General features: G+C 37.3%; 1 long non-coding RNA gene and 3 pseudogenes across 3 annotated transcripts; 1 reads left to right on the forward strand and 3 right to left on the reverse strand.

Annotated features, from left to right (window-relative positions):
* Positions 1-6,683: 6,683 nt before the first annotated feature.
* LOC120208438 lies at positions 6,684-7,487 on the forward strand (annotated as a pseudogene).
* A 54-nt stretch (positions 7,488-7,541) lies between these two features.
* Positions 7,542-9,251, reverse strand: LOC120208497 (annotated as a pseudogene).
* A 1,133-nt stretch (positions 9,252-10,384) lies between these two features.
* LOC120208435 lies at positions 10,385-12,659 on the reverse strand (annotated as a pseudogene).
* A 2,770-nt stretch (positions 12,660-15,429) lies between these two features.
* LOC120208440 lies at positions 15,430-18,992 on the reverse strand. 3 transcript variants are annotated; one of them, XR_005524316.1, is made up of 3 exons: positions 18,845-18,992; positions 17,360-18,193; positions 15,430-16,174 (listed from the first exon to the last, which is right to left on the reverse strand). It is a non-coding gene; the product is annotated as an uncharacterized LOC120208440 (long non-coding RNA). The 3 variants fall into 3 exon arrangements; XR_005524317.1 differs by having other exon boundaries at positions 15,430-16,139; positions 18,819-18,992; XR_005524315.1 differs by having other exon boundaries at positions 18,819-18,992.
* Between the last annotated feature and the right edge of the window lie 13 nt (positions 18,993-19,005).

Raw genomic sequence — 19,005 nt, forward strand, 5'->3', positions numbered from 1 at the left:
ATGCAATGAACATGATGAGAAAGTCTGTTGTGGACGAGAGGAAGTAGACTGCGAGGGTGGTGGCTCGGAATCAATGGGACTTCAACGAAAGCTGGTGCAATGAGCAGCGACACCCATCGAGAATTGTTGGTGGTGCGACGTCATGGCGTTGTTGGTTCCTTGTGCGAACCAATTGCGAGCAGTAGCGAATGGGTAGGAGGTCGGGTTGAAACACGTTAGCAAGGGTGTGGTGGTTTGGTAAGATCGGTGACGGTGAGGAGAGGAAGAAACGATGGTGTTCTTGTTGGGGAAGGAATGAAGTGTTGTGAAGAAGAAGAAAAGGTTGGGGTTTTTTTTAATCTCTGCCGTGTGTGGGAAGGGTGGGGTGTTTGAGTTTGAGTCAAAGTGGAATTGTTTTTATGATAATGGGTGTTGAAAATTAAAAAGGTGGATTGATGAGAACAAAGGTGGGGTCTACGTTATAGTAAAAAATAAGATTAGATTGGGGAGTGGGGCGACAGAAAAGAAACAAAAGGTGAAAAAATTTGTTTTTGGTTTTGCTATCGTGCGCTAAGCCTCCCTTGGGGTTTGCTAACATGCGCCGTTAATGAAACGAGATGGTTACTCCTAAGGTGCCCAATTCATTTTTAAGCATCATGTTCATGTGTAATCTCGACCGTATTCAACATGCAGGTTCTAGAATATCAATGCCAATTTCGACACACTCAATCAAACAAAATGCGAGCGAAAATGATGCTCGTAAAGGCTCAATCTTACCAGATTGTTTCAGCATTGAGTTAATCACATTTCAACCAACAAGGGCATGTAATCACAAAAGCACCAACTTGATCACAATTCATGCTATCGCTTCACCAAGACAAAGACAATTTTCCACAAGACAAAGACAATCAATGAAATTTTCGACAAATCCAACCAACACATACTAACATCAAAATATAAAGACAAGCAAAGGGAAATTCAATCATACACTCTACTCCCCCTCACTTAAAGCGTTTTGCCTCAAAACGAAAATTAAAGCGCAAAAGAAAAAATATAGTACTCCCAGGATTTATTGTCGACCATGGCCATGGTGGGAGGTGAAAAAGTGGACGGCTCGAGTTTGATGTCATAAGCTGAAGCATGGTCAAGTTGTGTCGTTGGTGGAAAATCAGCTTTGAAATCCTCTGTAAAACCGTAAACTGGATGATACATTAGTAATAGTTGAATGAAAATATGATCAAAATTTACCTCCGGAGTATTTTCTGATGTCGCCGAATGCAATGACATGATGAGAAAGTCGACTGTTGTGGACGAGAGGAAGTAAACTGCGAGGGTGGTGCTCGGAATCATGGGACTTCAACGAAAGCTGGTGCAATGAGCAGCGACACCCATCGAGAATTGTTGGTGGTGCGACGTCATGGTGTTGTTGGTTCCTTGTGCGAACCAATTGCGAGCAGTAGCGAATGGGTAGGAGGTCGGGTTGAAACCGTTAGCAAGGGTGTGGTGTTTGGTAAGGTCGGTGACGGTGAGGAGAGGAAGAAACGATGGTGTTCTTGTTGGGGAAGGAATGAAGTGTTGTGAAGAAGAAGAAAAGGTTGGGGTTTTTTTTAATCTCTGCCGTGTGTGGGAAGGGTGGGGTGTTTGAGTTTGAGTCAAAGTGGAATTGTTTTATGATAATGGGTGTTGAAAATTAAAAAGGTGGATTGATGAGAACAAAGGTGGGGTCTACGTTATAGTAAAAAAAATAAGATTAGATTGGGGAGTGGGGCGACAGAAAAGAAACAAAAGGTGAAAAAATTTGTTTTTGGTTTTGCTATCGTGCGCTAAGCCTCCCTTGGGGTTTGCTAACATGCGCCGTTAATGAAACGGCGTGCACAGTTGAGCTTCTCCTTTTTTTCTGCTTTGTTCGACTATTTACTGCTCAACAGATTCCAAAATTAACATTGTTCGAATCATAATTTCGCAAATCCTCGTCGTTTAAGTTTGAATAAAAATATTCGGTTCCTGCAAAATAAATAAAAATTAAATTAAACATGCTTGAATGAATAAAAATAAAATGAAACAAAAAGTAAAGATAAAAATAAAAAATGCAACGAAATTGAAAACAATGGGTTGCCTCCCATGAAGCAATTTGTTTAACGTCGTTAGCTCGACGACCTGATTCAGACTACAGTTCCGTGATAGACACTTCCACTTCATTCGCTTTTTTCCAACTAAGAAATTCTTTGAGAAATTCGAAAATTCTCATAAAGATTTCTTCGGATTTTTCCTAAATTAAAAATCTTGTCGAAAAGAATGCCCGTCAAACATATTTTTACCAAAAAATTATTTCTTCAAACGATTCCTCGATGGTTTCGACATAAATTTTGGTTCCTGCAAAAGGGAAAGTAAATCTTTAGTTTTAGAAGAAGTTAAGATCAAATCTGAATCAACAACTGAAATATTTTTCAACTCCCTTATGTTGTCTTTATCATCCGATTCCTTGCATATATCATCAACAAAGTCAGATTCATCATCAACGGGTTTAATAATGCCAACAAAATTAATACTATGCACATTATTCGAATATCTCATTGTTTTATAAACATCAAATTTTACGATCTCACCGTCAAACTCCATAGTAAGAATACCACTTCGAACGTCAATTTTTGCATTTGTCGTGCTTAGAAAGGGACGATCAAGGAGGATTTCAGAACCAATGTTGCTACGATCATTTTCCATATTAATCACATAAAAATCAACACGAAAAATTAAGTCTTCTACCTCTACTAGAACATTTTCTATCAGTCCTTCAGGATAAATAATTGATTTGTCGGCTAGCTGAAGTGTAACTCTCGTATCTTTCAAAGGCTCGGTGGAAATTAAATTATAGACGGAGAGAGGCATTAAGTTGATAGAGGCATCTAGATCGCACATAGCTCGCTTGATTTTAACCTCACCAATTTTACAAGGTATTGAAAACATACTTTGGTCTTTATATTTCGGTGGAAGCGGTCGTTGGAAAACTGCTGAGACATTCACACCTAAATCCACTTTCTCGACCCCGGTAAGCTTTCTTTTAGTCGTACAGAGATCCTTCAAAAACCGACAATACCTTGGAACTTTCTAGATAACCTCGAGGAGAGGTATGTTAACTTTCACTTTTCGAAGTATGTGTAATATTTCCTTTTCCTCAGTTTTTTTATCCCTTTTAACTAACCTCGATAGAAAAGGCGGTGGAACGTCATAAGGGAATGGCGTCGTGTCGTCCATTTGTTCTTCATTATTATCTTTCTAGGATCTTGTGTCAACTGCTTCTTCTTTCCTTTTGGAGTTCGAAGTTTCTTCTTTCTTCTTTCTTCTGGGATCTTGCGCTTACTTTCTTTGGGTCTTGTTATTCAACAATTGTACCGCTTCGGAGGGTGACGGCGCTAACATTCTCTATTGGATTCAGCTCAATTGTGATGATAACCTCTTTTGTGACTCTAATCTCCCTATGGCTTGAGTTAGTTGGCTTATCTGTTTCCATCTCTTGGAAGTGGGCTTCAGTTCAAGTCTGGAATTTTTCCTGGGATAGTGCTAACCTCTCGACAATCGATTATAATGATGACTTCTGCGGTTGTTGTGGTGGTGGAGGTCTCGCTTGATAGCCTTGATTCAGTCTCGGACTATGAGCATAACTAAAGTTCGGATGATCCCCTCAATCCTGGGTTGTATGTATTACCGTAAGGATTTAAGCTCTTTGGGAGGTCCCAGAAAGTTTCCGATTGCGTTGACTTGAGCTATTGCGTCGTCTTGAATCAGTGGACAACCGTTTGTTGGATGATTAGGTAATGCGCATATTCCACATAATCAATTTTGTCCTATCTTTCCTGCAACAATAGAGTTTTATGACTTCAGTTAACTTATCTATTTTATTTTCTAAAGAAGATGAACTTATCTCATGAACCCTTCGAGAAGGTTCATTGTTTGTGCGAAATTGTTGGGAAATTACGGCCATCGTCGATATTAAGTCTCTAGCCTCAGTAGGAGTCATATTCACCAAGGCTCCACCGCTGGCAGCATCGATCATCTTCATTTCCAGGGGAGATAATCCTTCATAAAAGTATTGAAGGAGTGTTTGTTCAGTTAACCCATGTTGTGGGAAACTAGAACATAACTTCTTAAACCACTCCCAGTAGTCGTAAAGTGACTCTCCATCAAGCTGCTTGATTCCAAGTATTCTCCTTCGTAGTTCACTTACTTTCGCTGTAGGGAAAAACCTGTTAAGAAAAAGACGAGTCATTTGAGCCCATATAGTTACAGAATTAGGAGGAAGATAAAATAACCACTCTTTAGCCGAATCGGCTAAGGAAAAAGTAAAAACTCTAAGTTTTATTTGGTCATTGGTTACTCCATGTGATCTCATGCTGGAGCAGACCATATGAAATTTCTTGAGATGTTTGTGTGGATCCTCGTTTGACAATCTGCGGAATGTATGAAGGAGATGAATAAGGCCGATTTTCAACTGGTATGGAGTTTCGTCTTGGGAAAAATCAATGCACATAGGCCCATGCTCAGTAGGAGCAGCGACTAACTCTCGGATAGTAAGATCGGCCATCGGATTTATATTACCTGAATTCGAATCTTCTTTTGGATTTGTTTGTTGTCTCCTTCTTTCCCCAAGTGTCTGTGCGTGTAGTCTCCTAGCTTTGGCTTCAATCTCCGGTCGTACTCCCCTAATGCTCCTGGATTAGACATGGTCATAAATCAAAAACAAACAAAAATTAGTAACTTTGGCGAAGTCCCCGAAAACGACGCCAATTTGACAACTATCGTTTTGGATGTCAAAATAATTCATTTTTCTCAATTAATAAGGAAATGCGTAGTATAAAGAAATAAGGGTCGAATCCTCAGGGACTTAGAAAATCACAATTTTATGTTTGAATGGTTCTAACCGGGCGTGAATAGTAAAAGAGGGTTTATATATGAGATTTAACTAGAAAAAATGATTAAATAAATAAAAGCGATTAAAGTAAAAATAAGAGATAATGATTGAGAATAAATACGGTAAAATTAGCCTCAAGCCTTGCTTTGACTCAATTTTCTTATGATCATCGAATAATGTTTCTCTTCGGGATTCACGTCGATTACTTTATCTACAAGGGCTATCCACGTGACTCTATCTTGTATACCGAATATCCAAGGCAATCTTTGATTCCGGCTTCGGTAATTGATTCTAACAACATCAATTGTCGTAGATCAATTACCGTTTAAGTTCATGGCGTCCGGATTGTTGCTTCGATAACCGTCAATTCCGATCTCAATTCCCTCTTGGCGAAGCTATCTCACCAAGTGTGTTCCCAGGAAGTCAAATTGCTTTCTATAAGCCGAATCTTCCTCTCACACATTTAATCGCAACAACCTCCTGACCAAAGTCAATTTTTGATTTTGAAAATTGTTTTGATTTTGAAAAATAAGCGCAAAGATTGAGAGAGATATTCCGAAGATATTAAGAGCATGTTTCAATTCTCCCGATGGAATTGAGTTATTGCGTCAGCTCTCGGCTTACGAAAAAGTTTAGCTAAGCATGACAAAAGTCATATTTAGTATTTGAAAACAAAGCTTGAAAAATAAAGAAAAATGAAAAGAACTTGAAAAGTAAAAAGATAAAGTTTTTATAAAAATTAGAGAGAAAAGAAGATTGTAATCCGAATGATGAGTTTAGGCTTACCCCAAGTGGGTATTTATAGCCTCTCAAAGCCTAAGGGATAAAAAAATAAAATAATCCTAAGATAATTGTTTTTTAATTTAAATTCAATCTTAAACTAGTCTCCTAATGCAACTCTGCTCGTCAATCTTCCAGAAGGCGTGCGGAGGAAGTCTTCTAGAAACCGTCGCTGACTGGACCTTCTAGAAACTGCCACGTCAGATCGCGTCATGCCAGAGTCGTGCACATGTCTCCAGCCGTGACCAAATAATAAAAAATGCAGAATGCACCAGTTTTGTCACTAATTCTGAAAAGTAAGGACCTACACGAAAACAAACATAACACGACCAATTTAACAATAATAAATCCTCAAAACCGAAGAAGTAACAAGCAAAGATTAACGATTCTGAATACTCATCAGCTAACCTTCCTAACAAATGTCTTTTGGTTACGATTGGAAAGACTTGCCTTTTAGCATACCACACGCCCAACGAAGCTCACTCACCCGGTGCATAACCGATCTATCCACCTGACAAAGGCTAAGAACATTCTGCCAAACCAAACGGGTCACCTCACATTCAAAGAATAAATGGTCCCTAGTCTCCACCACACTCGAACATAAGCCATAATCACCCTCAATATCAAGCCCAAACGAAACGAGTCTACTTCTAGTGGGTAACCTATCCAAAACGGCCATCAAAGTAATAAGAAAAGAAAATTAACATCTTAAAAAAATAAACAAACGAACACAAACATTATCTTATTATTCAAGTCCGATTCATTTAACATCTCTAATTATATTTATTAATAATACTAATAACTTTTTGTTTGTTTTTAATCAAGCATATACCACTAACCAAAATTACTATACCCAAAAACAGATGAACCACAAATAATGGTAATTCAGGAAGATGAATTCTGATTAATCCACCCTAAAATCTCTCATCCCCTACCTAGCAATTGTTTTCTTTTCCCTAATTAAAAAAACAAATCCCATTCTCATCCCCAGCGAAAACCAGACGTTCAATTCCTTTTCTTTATGCTTATTTATTTTCTGAGATTTCCCGACAATTGCCAAAACGTTTATCAAAGCTTCACTTGAAGAACAAAATGGTATCTCTCTTATTATTATTATTATTATGATTTACTTGCTAATTAACTTTGTAATAAAATATTGTACATTGGTTTCAGTCTTGTATGTTGTTATCAATTAAATGATAGTAATTCCTACGGTGGTGCACATAGGCGAATTCATCATCTGGAATGTATGTGAATGATGAGTGCGTGTTGAAGTTATTGGAACTGAAAGCAAAGCGAAACCATCGGTTCATTGTGTGCAGGATTGACGACCAGACACAGCCGGTGGTTGTCGAGAAGCTGGGAGGACCCCAGGAGACGTACAAAGATTTCACCAACTCGTTGCCGAACGAATGTCGTCTTCGATTAAGACTTCATCACCATCGAGAATTGCCAGAAGAGCAAGATTTTCTCCATTGCATGGTACGAAAACTTGTAAACCAAAAACATTGTTCCCTTGTAGGTTGTATATATTGTTCCAGTATGGCGTGCGTGTGTGTGTGTGTAGGTCACCTGATGGGGCAAGGGTGAGGACTAAGATGCTTTATGCAAGCTCCAAGGACAAATTCAAGAGACAATTGGATGGGATTCAAGCCGAGTTGCAGGATACCGATCCTAGTGATATGAGCATCGACATCATCAAATCACGAGCTCTTTGATTCCTTCCAATAATCAAGAATACATTCAAGAGTTTTCATCTTACAATAATCTTCTTTCTCTGTATCTGAGATCTATCGGAAAAAGACTATATACTATTAATATCCCCAGTTCTTCGGTATCCATCCATCCATCCATTGTTTCTTGTCGTTTAGTTTTTTCAAAATGCACATGGAAGTTTATCACTAGGAGATATCACCATTAATTGTACCATGAACTCCTTCCATAAACCTTTGTTCGAGCATGCCATGGTTTCGGCACAGACCCTTCGGGCATTAGGAGCTATCGTTGGCTTAAACTTCAAGAGTTTCGAGTATTCGTTCAACAAATGAAACATGTAATCGTACACATTCCGCGTCGAAAGCATCTCTTCCATGTATTTGCTTCCTGCTCTCCCTATGGCCTGTGCCTGCAAGTTCATGGAATGCAACCGTAAATGATTGAATTCATTGCAATCCATGTTTTCATTCGCTCCGAACACGAACCTCGCAAGTACGATTATTGCCTCATTCAACCGCAAACTTAAGATCTCTGCATTTGTTCTCGCGGCCTATCTTCCAGAAATGCTGCATCGGCACCATGCTTCTCGAGAAGAAACCATAGTATATAGGCTTTACCATCAAGGTCATACTATCGCATGCCAATATGTATTTCTCACTTGCAGACCACGTCACTCCTTCTATATAGATTTTATATCTTGACACCGAGCAAGCAATTAGACTCAACTCGAAGTCGTTTAAAATCGAAATCAACGCGGTTTTGATACGTACCTATGGGTGCATTGATCTTCCAATCTAGAATGATTGAAACCTTCTGCACTTCTTTATTCCAATCCTGCTTATAAAGCCGAACATTCCAGTCATTTTTATCCGAAAGGTTGCATTTCAAGAAGTCTACCCTATCGGCAGCAAACGTAGGGTTACCCTTCCAGAAGGCATAAGGCTCCCTATCTTCCCACTTGATCCTCTCCCTCCGTTTCTTTATTGCCCTTAACATCTGTTCCCATGGCATTATATTTACCTCTGCCCTGCCACAACAAAGCACAGTGAATAAAACATACAAAATCATCAACTTTCGGTAATATGTACCAGAAGGCAGAATTTACCATCCCCAGAAGGTCCAGTCAGGGAACACAATGTCGAGCGCCACCGCCTCTCTGCAGTAATGAAACAACGGCTGTGGCGATGTGGCATTCAGTCCGTTATAGTGTCGTTTCATGATCACAGTGTTGTCTCCGGTATAGAACAAGAGGTCCAAGTCTGGAACTTTTCCAGGGTACAACCTTAGAAGCTGCAAGATGCCCCATATCGTAAACACATCCCTGGTTTGATACGAAGGTTTGTACTTCTCCACATAAGCGCTTCCGTTTATGATCAACAGCCGGTTATCGGCACTTGGAACCCCCCTCTCGATCATATCCTTTGTAATCCCTGAACTGTTCCATTGCTTCAAGTCTTAGTGGATCCACCGGAAGTAATCCGGACAAGCTTAGGTATTCGATTATTCGGGCTCGAACATTGACGGGTAATTATCCGAACATGTCCGTGTTAAATCAACTACATATTCAGAGCAATTTACAGGATATTCAATCCTCTCATGGTGAACACCAGAACTTCGTGAAGTGAAGATCGCCTGGCCGAACGGTGTCCCCCGTATAATAGGCTGAGGAGCATAAACTTTTATTAATGGAATTCAAAGTAAAAAAAGTATATATTTTATTTAAAAAGGGAAGACTTAGAATATCCATCCAATTAAGCAGAGCTGCGAAGACGAAGAGGGAGAAGAAGAGTAAGAGAGTTACAGTCGTCGAGACCAATCCCTTAAGGGCTTAAGGCCAAGCACAATGGAAAAGTCCAACATGCTCTGCCATGGAAACTGAGTTGAAAAAGCTTCAGACTCAAACAGGGTTAACTCAATCTTTCAACGGCTTCATGTTTATATATATGGAAATATGATATGAAAGGTAAGATACCGTAAAATGCCTTGAATGGTTAAATCTGTGAGATTGGAGGAGTTTAATTTTTGTTTCGTTTTAATATATTGTCGTTAAAAACTTAACTGTTGATTTTTACGTGGAACCTTTTTTATGGGTAAATTGTATCATTCATCACTAAATTATCTTATTAGTTCTATTTGATCACAAAAGTTTAATTTTTTAATTACTTAACTTTCAAATTAATCCTAATTTAATCACTTTAACTTTCAAATTTATTTTTATTTTTAATTTTATATCAATAAAATAATAATAAAAAATGTCATGTCAGAAAAATAATTAATAAAATAAATTAGAGTGATTAAAATAAGAGCAATTCGAAAGTTGAGTAGTTAAATTGAATTTTTTTAAACTTTAGTAACAAAATAGGAGTGAGAAGATAGTTGAGGGATGAATGATGTAATTTAGCGATAAAAATTGCAATGTTGTAAACTTAACGGAGAGATATTAAAATGAAACAAAAACTAAATATTGAGTATGATTTGAAAAAAATTGAAAGTTTATGTACTAAAACGGATCAAAACTAATAATTTAGATACTAAACGTATAATCTACCCTAGTATTTTTTGTTCAACGAAAATCTTTTCATTTAGTTAAACTTTGACATGTAATATTTTATAAAAAAATTATTATCTTATCAAAACTTAGCCCGTCAATCTATTAATGTTTGATTATCAAATAGATCGTTCGATAGTCCAAATAATTAATGAAAGCAGAAGAAGGCATGAATAACATAATTTGATTTCAAGATTATCTGATGATCAAATTAATAGATTAAATTATATAAAGTTGATCGGTCAAATGAGATTTTGAAAATATAATTTTTTTCCTTTTTTTGGAGAAAGTAAGTAGAGAAGTATAAAGTCACGAATCAACTTATCTCAGTGATTAAAGTAATCGTTGTTATTTCTAGAGGTCACAAGTTCGAGCACAAACGACTGCAATATGGTGATTGAGGAAAACAATGTAACATATATTACATTCTAAATACTCTCAACATTGGGTTTGATTCAATTTGAATATTGCTAGTTGTGGGGTTGAGAACCTTACTGGTAAGTCCCAGCTTTTCACAGATCATTTCAGTTATCCTTTTTGATCTATAACAGAGGCCATATTTCCAATTTGATACGAGTAAATGTCGGTAAATTAACATATCATTTGAGGAAAACAAAATTCCTTATGCTCTTACGGCGGAGGATCCAACAGCTGGATCTGAAGAAAAAAACTGTATCTCCACCGTCAGCAGAGGAGAAACAATTAAGAATCGAAAGTTCTTGCAGTGAGCCTGGCTGTCACCTCAATAGCTCATCATGTTTGCTTCTTATGGGAAGCTTGAATGTCTTGAGGATCATATTGGGGAGGGAGGCAATGCGCATGGAAGTTCATCACTAGGAGACTTCACCATCGACTGCAACATAAACTCCTTCGCTAAACCTTGCACCGTCGTTTCGGCACAGACCCTTTGCGCGTTCGGAGGTATCGTCAGTTTATACTTCAAGAGTTTCGAGTATTCGCTCAACAGATGGAACATATAATCATACACGTTTCGCATTGAAACCATCTCTTCAATAAATTTGCTTCCTGCTTTACCTATGGCCTGTGCCTGCAAGTTCACCGAGTGAAAAAGGGTACATAAATGATCGAATCCAATCTGATCCGTATCCTTCGATTGTCCGAGAGCACGCACCTCATGAGTGTGATTGTTTCCCCAATCAACTGCAAACTTAAGGTGTTTGCATTTCTGTTTGCGTCGGATAGGCCAGAAATGCTGCATCGGAACCAGGCTTCTCGAGAAGAAATCATAGTATTTAGGCTTGATCATCAAGGTCATACTGTCGCACGCCATTATGTATTTCTCACTTACAGACCATGTCCTTCCTTCTGCATAAATTTTATACCTATGGGTGCATTGATCTTCCAAACCAGAATGTTTGAATCCTTCTCCTATTTCTTTACCCAATCCTGCATCAATAACAATTCAGAGTCACAGATCAACCCATTGGCACTGCCAAAGTTCATTATGGTTTCTGATCCAGAAATTACTTGCAAATAGAGCCGAATATTCCAGTCATGTGTGTGCGAGAGGTTGCATTTCAAAAGATCAGACCTATCTTTCGAGGTGGCGGTGCCCTTCCAGTAGGCGTAAGGCTCCCTCTTTTCCCACCGGACCCTCGCCGCCCCTTTCTTGACGGCCTTCACTATCTCCTCCCATGGCTTTATATTAACCTCCACCCTGCCGGAACAAAACACTTGCATTACACACTTGGCATTTTGTTCTGCATTAGTAGCAATATGTAGCAGAGTTTACCATCCCCAGAAGGTCCAGTCAGGGAATATAATGTCCAGTGCCGCCTTCTCTCCACAGTAATGGAACACCGGCGGTGGCGGTGGCGGTGATGATGCAGCGAAGAGACCTTTGTAGTGGCTTTTCATGATCACGGTCTCGTCCCCACAATAGAACAAGAGGTCCAAGTCCGGTACTTTTCCAGGGTACAACTTTAGAAGCTGCAAAATGCCCCATATTGTAAACAAATCTCTGGTTTGATATGACGGTCTGTACCTATCGACAAAAGCGTTTCCGTCGACGATCACGAGCCTAAAATCCGCGCTCGGAATTCCACTCTCGATCATGTCTTTTGTAATTCCCGAAGTTTTCCATTGCTTTAAGTCTTGGTGGATCCACCGGAAGTAGTCCGGGCAAGTTTTGGTCGGTGAATCTTTGGGGTTAAACACCGATGAAATATTAACTGAACTAGAGCAGCTGAGAGGAAATTGAATCCTCTCGTGATGAACTTTTGAAGTAAAGCTAAATGGATTGCCCCGTATGATAGGCTGGGAAACAAGTAGACCAAAGAATTATTTATTGGAAAAAAATGGAGGAGTAAGCTTGAGTTTAAAGGAGACTTACAATATCCATCCAAAACAGGGCAGCAGCAGCAACGAAGAAGAAGAAGAAGAAGAAGATAAAGGAAGTCGTCGTGGTCACAAATCCCTTGAGCCATCCAAGCCCAAGCTTCGAAAAGAAACCTTGAATCACTTCATCTCCATAAGGCCAAACGCCATGAAAAATCTTGACAGGCTCCGCCATGGAAGCTGTATTCACAAGCTCAAACACAAAACCAGAGTATGTCAAAATCAAGCAGCGGCGTGTTATTGAGCTCGCAGGAGGGTAAGTTTCGAGCTTTAATGGAGTTTGGGTTCAACACGCAAGTCTATCACGACGACGTGGTTTTGTTGGGTGGGGGGGGGGCTAAATGTAAATCTTTGAGAACGCTATAGTCAACGAGTTGTTTACTTCTCTGGACGAGTGGAGGAGAATGACGATGAAGTATTAGGCAGTAGGGTTGTTGAAGGTTTAACTTTACACCGGGTATTAGACCGCGATTAACAATTTAATAACAACGTAAATCTTTTATTACTACCACGTATTGTTAATTGACAGATGATAGTGCCATGTTACCCGGTTTTATTGTCAGAAGAGATAGGTATTTTTCTGTATAGAGGCCAAATTTTGGTATACTTGATGTAAGAAATTGATTTGTACACGTGGAAAACTTTTGAACTTACAATTGATCACATGTGTCGTATATATATTGCTGCTATTACATCTGTGGAATCTAAAGCTCCCGACAACTAGGGGTCAAGAAATATTTTTCCAGGGACAATTAGGGGTCTTGTGCCCTTAAAATGATAAAATTGTATATAAATGCTTTTAAAATTATAGAATATATAGTAGCACGTTATAAAATTATGTTTTAATCTTTTAAAATGATAAAATCTGAAGTTATATAGTTATAAGTTGATATAATTGTACTTATCTTAGATTAATTAAAAAAATAATATAATTTTAAAAAAATTAGGTTTTCCTTCTCACGCCGCCCATTTCTTTCTTTCTTTTATTTTTGTTTAGTTCACGACCGCTTTACTTTTATTATGATTATCGACTTTTGATATTGTTTGTTTTTATTTTATTTTTATATCACATTATTACTTTCTGTTTATTTTTTAATTTTTATGATATGTTTTCTTCTATCTTCTGATATATTTTCAATCTTCTTTATTTATCGTTTGATCATTCTTTTTTTATTTATGTCAAAGTTGGACCCTCAACTGATTAAGATAACATTTATTTGTTATCATGTTGATCTAATGATCATCTCGGCTTTAGACTCTCAAATTGAATTTGGATATACAATTGAGTTTGTGGATAGTTTTCTCACGTCGCTCGACTTTAATTTGCAGTTTGTTGGTGATCTTTCAATAATTTGATAATCTTTTATGGTTTGTTTGACGTATAGTAAAATATGTTCATATCTATCTTTATTCGAGTTTTTTAGTTGGATTTTTAACCTTTTTTATATGATTCTTATATGATATTGAGTGGTTAATTTATTGAGTCAATCATTATAGAAAAATGTCTTAAATATGTGTTTAATTTAATGTTATGATTGTAAACATTAATTTTAATTTTATGTATATTTTCTTTTTTTAAATTAATTGGACCACATTATTCATTTTTTATGGTTTTGCCCTTGTACAATTGGTTGATTTTTTTCAAGATAAAAAAATATATTTTAAAAAATTATAAAGAATTTGAATAATGTGGTTTTTTCTTTCTTTCAAATTTTAGGAATAAAAGCATTTATAACAAAATTTCCAACTTATAAATTTTTTGAAAAATCAAAATATAAAAAATAAAAATGAAATAATATTATAAAAGGTATAAAGTTATTAAAAACGTTTTTTTTAATTAAGAAATAAATAACAATATTGGTCAATATTTCTAAAATTTGTATATCCTAGTTGGGATAAAGGGTACCCCATCCCAGTGATCCCACGGCAAAACTTGAGAGTTGAGTTCTTGCGATTTTCTGCGGTGGCCCAAACATGGCCCTTATTAACAAGTCAACGATATAAGGACTTATACATAGTATGCACATTAGATGACAATCGTAAAAAATATTTGTTAAATTTTTTTAATTTAATTTATTTATAATACTAAAATTTTAAATTTAAACATCACATAAAATTTTCATTTTGTTCTTTTTGATTAACTGATAGTTAATAAAAAAAATTACGGATGTAACAGTTTACACTTTACATCCTATTAAATGTCATGGAGAATGGAACAGAAACACATCTAATAATACTCAATAAATTAAATTTTAATTCTAAAACACTTGATTACCATTTATATGGAGATATTGAAAAATTAAATTAGATACAAAGAAATAAATTATGAACATTTTAATGAAGTAATAATTTTGTTAATAAATATATGAACATAACATGAAATTCTAATATTAATAAAATATAGAACACAAGCAATAAAGAGAGTTAGTGTCGTTCCCACGAGGATTTGAGGAAATTGCAAGTTAAGTTAAAGTACGAATACTAAATTATCCAAGATAGTGTGGTGGTATGCATAAATGAGAATGATGTGGCAAATGAAATGAATGCGGAAGGTATCGTAGAATTGTGATGGCAAATTGTGGTGGCAATGTGGCTGATGGAAATGTTGTTGCAATTGAGAATGTGTTTGAAATGTAAACAACTGAGAATGTTAAGGTAAAATGAGTTGAGAATTCAGAAACAAATAAGCATACTTAATAATTCTCACACAACAAGCTATTATGAGAATGAATGGTAGTTACTAAGGAATCATAAGTCTTGTCTCTCATAATGATTCAAGCTTCTATGGTCTATTTGCTCGACAGAGTTTATTAAAAGTGCCCTTACACTATCTCTAGTCATGGGATCTTACAGATAAAAATGTCAAGGTAATACATCTCAGTGTGAACAGTAACATCAAACCGATTGAATAAGCGCTACTCCTTTTAGTCGTTAAAATCCTATCCTTATTTCTAAGGTGGATTAGGTATTAGTTAGCAGCTAAAACCCTTTGATCGCGTTGATCCTCCCTTACTTTCTCTCTAACACTAAGGATCTTTTACCTAGTTTCTCTCGACCACTAAGTATTCTACCTAAGAAATGTCTACTCTCATAGCTTTTACAATCATAAGTAATTAAGCACAATGAGCAAAACAAATAGATAAACATAAAAACTCAAATAATTCATTAAAACAAACATTTAATCATCCATAAAAAACCAGACAAAAAAAAGTTTAGTTTATGATGGGGTTCGAGATATCCAAGAGAATAATTTGTTCCATACAACCCATGTAATCGAATGAAAATTAAAGCATAAGGGTGGAGAAAACTCCCAATGCACGATGTCGGTTGCTCCTCAGACCACCACGAATGGTACCTTAGCGACGCTAGCTCCTCTCGGATGTCTATCTCGCCATTCCCTCGAGCTTGGCTATGGACGAAGCCCTTGAAAAGATGAAAGAGGAAAGAAAGTTGAAAGCTTTCAGTCGTCTCTCTCTTGCTTAGCTCACTATTTCCTTAAAGGAATTCTCTCTCATTTTTGTGGCCACCTTTTCTATTTATACTAGGGGAATATCCTCGATTTTAGTGAAAAAATTCTCATAATACCCTAAGGTACATTCCCCTCATGTGAAAATGGGTACAAAGGAGGCAATGGTCCCCTATAAGGTGGTTAGCAGCGGAAAACACGTGAGTGTTGCACAGTTGGCACTTTGAAGAAAATATATTCACCTCTTTTGTCTTTTTATGCGCCCAGAAATGTCATCCTAACCGTCGTGACATTTTTCTCATGCTCAGTCATCCCAAATTGCTTTGGCAATTCCCTTTAGCTCACCATCTGGGAATGTTGCGACAATCCTCCATGATCACCCTTTGCTTCATCAACCAGCAAATCATCAACAAAACACAACCTTTCCCATAAAACAACACAATTTACAAAATAATATGCCACGACAAATTCAAACTACCAAATACAATTATATGCTCCTAAATGCATCTATATGACTCTACATAAGCTTTAAGAACATCAATAACTTAAGTGAAAATGCCCTAAATATAGCATTTTTTACGAAATTATCACGCCCACAAACTTAAGTAGGACAAGCAATGGATAATAGTTAGCAAAAAGAAAAAATGGCATGGCAAAGTTCAAAATTAAGACAATCATATGGGATAGAGTTTCAACCCACGAAATTATTGGCTTCAACATGCTAAACTAGTAGAGAAATCAAGTAATGTCCCCTAGGGTAAGGTCCTTTGCGTAGGTGTGTGCGTGATTGTATCTAATCTATGCTTAACGAAGCTAGAAAATTTCTACTCAAGCATTCTTTTTTTTTCTGTGCTGAAGCATTTATTATCCAATTAAGCACAAGATTCACTCCCATTTCCTTAACACTTAATATTAATTATATATATTTGATTTTTTTACATTGCTACGAGGAGAGTCAACTTATCACAACTACCATCCGACAATCTAGATGAATTAGAGCATACATTCAGTCCCCAAGCTATTCAGGTAGAGTCACCCCGTGACAGTTTTCATTCACTCGTATGCCATGGTTTTCATTTATTGAAACGTAGTATCCGGGCAATGCCATAGCAAAGAGGAGTGTCCCTCTACAGTTATGCCGAAGCATTTATTCACAATTAAACATAATTCAAAATATATAAGGGAGTTTAATTCAGCCTTTAAGCAATCATTTATCATCCAAGTTCATTGTCAAAATTTTATGCTAAGGAATGCAAGAGTTCTTTCATAAGAAAATTCTAAGTTCTTTAAGCATAGAAGACATATAATCGTGTATCAATGAATCACAAAGAATCAAGTCTTAGAGTTGGTTCTATCGTACTCAACAGTTATGTACATTCAATTCTAGCCATAAAAGATTCATCATCATCGAGCATCATCAACTTATTTCAACAAACTATCATAATTCTTACTAATGCCATGGAAAATTAATTTTGCTAACACTATCATGCAAATAACCTAATAAGAACACTACATCCCCCAAACGTGAGGGATGTATTGTCCTCGATGCATAAAATAAACTAAGTTAAAAATGAAACTAAATGATATGAAATGCCATGCAAGGTACCTTGACTTATCTAGGATAGCAGTAGTATCGTGATGGCTATGTTGCGTCAGGTGCAACTCTTCAACAGGGGTGGGCTAGACTCTGAGTCTGATGTAGGCTCAATGGGTGGGGCTTGAACATACTCAGTTTCCTTGGCGATTGGGCTCTCCACACAAGCCCCACAAACTTCTTAAGGTGTTGCTTAGTCCTACGTACGAGAGATTGTTATGGCATTTCGGGTTTTGTGGGCATCGCTTCAGGGAGCTGTTCAACAGTAATGAGCGTCTGGATGGGTTGGTCCTGCTCGGCTTGTGTTGGCGACTGGGGTTCTTGGTTGTGCTCCTCTTCTTTGGGCCTCAGGGGTGATTGGTCGGCATCTTGTTGCTCAGTCGGTAGTTCATCTGGAAATGCCAAAGCATTTTCATATTCTGACAAGATGGATGCAGGGAAAGCAGGTAGATTATGGATCAACTGGGGAAACGTCTCCTTAAAGTAGGATTGTATGAACACTCTTACTAAGCCTTTGATAACTGCCAAGAAGCTAAAGCCCCATCCTGTTCTTCATAAAGCTCAAACTCATGATTTAACCTAGTGACTCTATCTTGAACCAGGGTTTTAAAAAACGGTCCGCGACTGCGATTTCGGCCGTGATATAGTGGTTTCGCCGTCGTCCGAGTTACCCGCGATGGCCTCAATAGCGTCCACGATGGCCTCAATAGCGTCCGCGACAGCCGCAATAGCGCCAGCGACAGCCGCAATTGCGCCCGCGACGGCCGCAATCACGGTAAATCCGAAATAACCGAAAACGCGACCGCGATTTGAAACTCTGTCTTGAACAATGTCTTGAACTATTTACTGTTAAGGCCAAATGATCCTACCATCAATAAACTTCTGAAGTCTATTTGTTTTAATGGTTAAAAGAACTTATTGATGCCAAAGTAAGTAGTTGTGATCATCCAATGTAACATTAATCTTTTTAGTGGAGAAAAAAACTCTACCAGCACTATTAACATGAGTATTCTGATTATTATTGTGAAGATTACTACTACTGTTATTTTCATCTCCAGAGGTCACCATATTAAACAGATCCAAAGAAACAGAGCTTGAGTGAAGAGCAGAAAGAACAAGAAGAAGACAGGAGGCAACACAAAACTCGAGAACAAATCTAATGAGAAACATACGAATCACAAATGCCAAATGATTGATTCATGCATCAAAGAGGCTTGAAGAACACGAAGATCAAAAAAGAGCAAACAACAAAACACGAACATCAAAGCTCACACACAAAGGCACAAAGATCAGCAATCGAAGATGAAGTAGAAATTAGAGAGGAAAGTCAACAATTGAAGATGAAGTAAAAATTAAATAGGAAAACAATTGTAGACATCAACACAAAGACCGATGAGAGCAACGAAAGACGAGATAAACCTGAGCAGTAAAAAAACACCGAAAAACGTAAAACCTAGGTCAGAAAACTTACACAAATCAACAACATACTAAAAATACCTCATCACCAAAAACTAAACCACCGACGATTAACCATTCATGGTTCTGATACCATGTCAGCAATCGAAGATGAAGCAATCAGCAATTGAATCTAAAGCAAGAACAAAGATGAGAACTCTAGGCATGAAGAGATTGAATTAGGGAAAGTGTTTAGTGTTGAC

This window comes from Hibiscus syriacus, unplaced genomic scaffold (assembly GCF_006381635.1).
Source record: "Hibiscus syriacus cultivar Baekdansim isolate YM2019G1 unplaced genomic scaffold, ASM638163v2 tig00016563_pilon, whole genome shotgun sequence".
NCBI classification, from domain to species: domain Eukaryota; kingdom Viridiplantae; phylum Streptophyta; class Magnoliopsida; order Malvales; family Malvaceae; genus Hibiscus; species Hibiscus syriacus.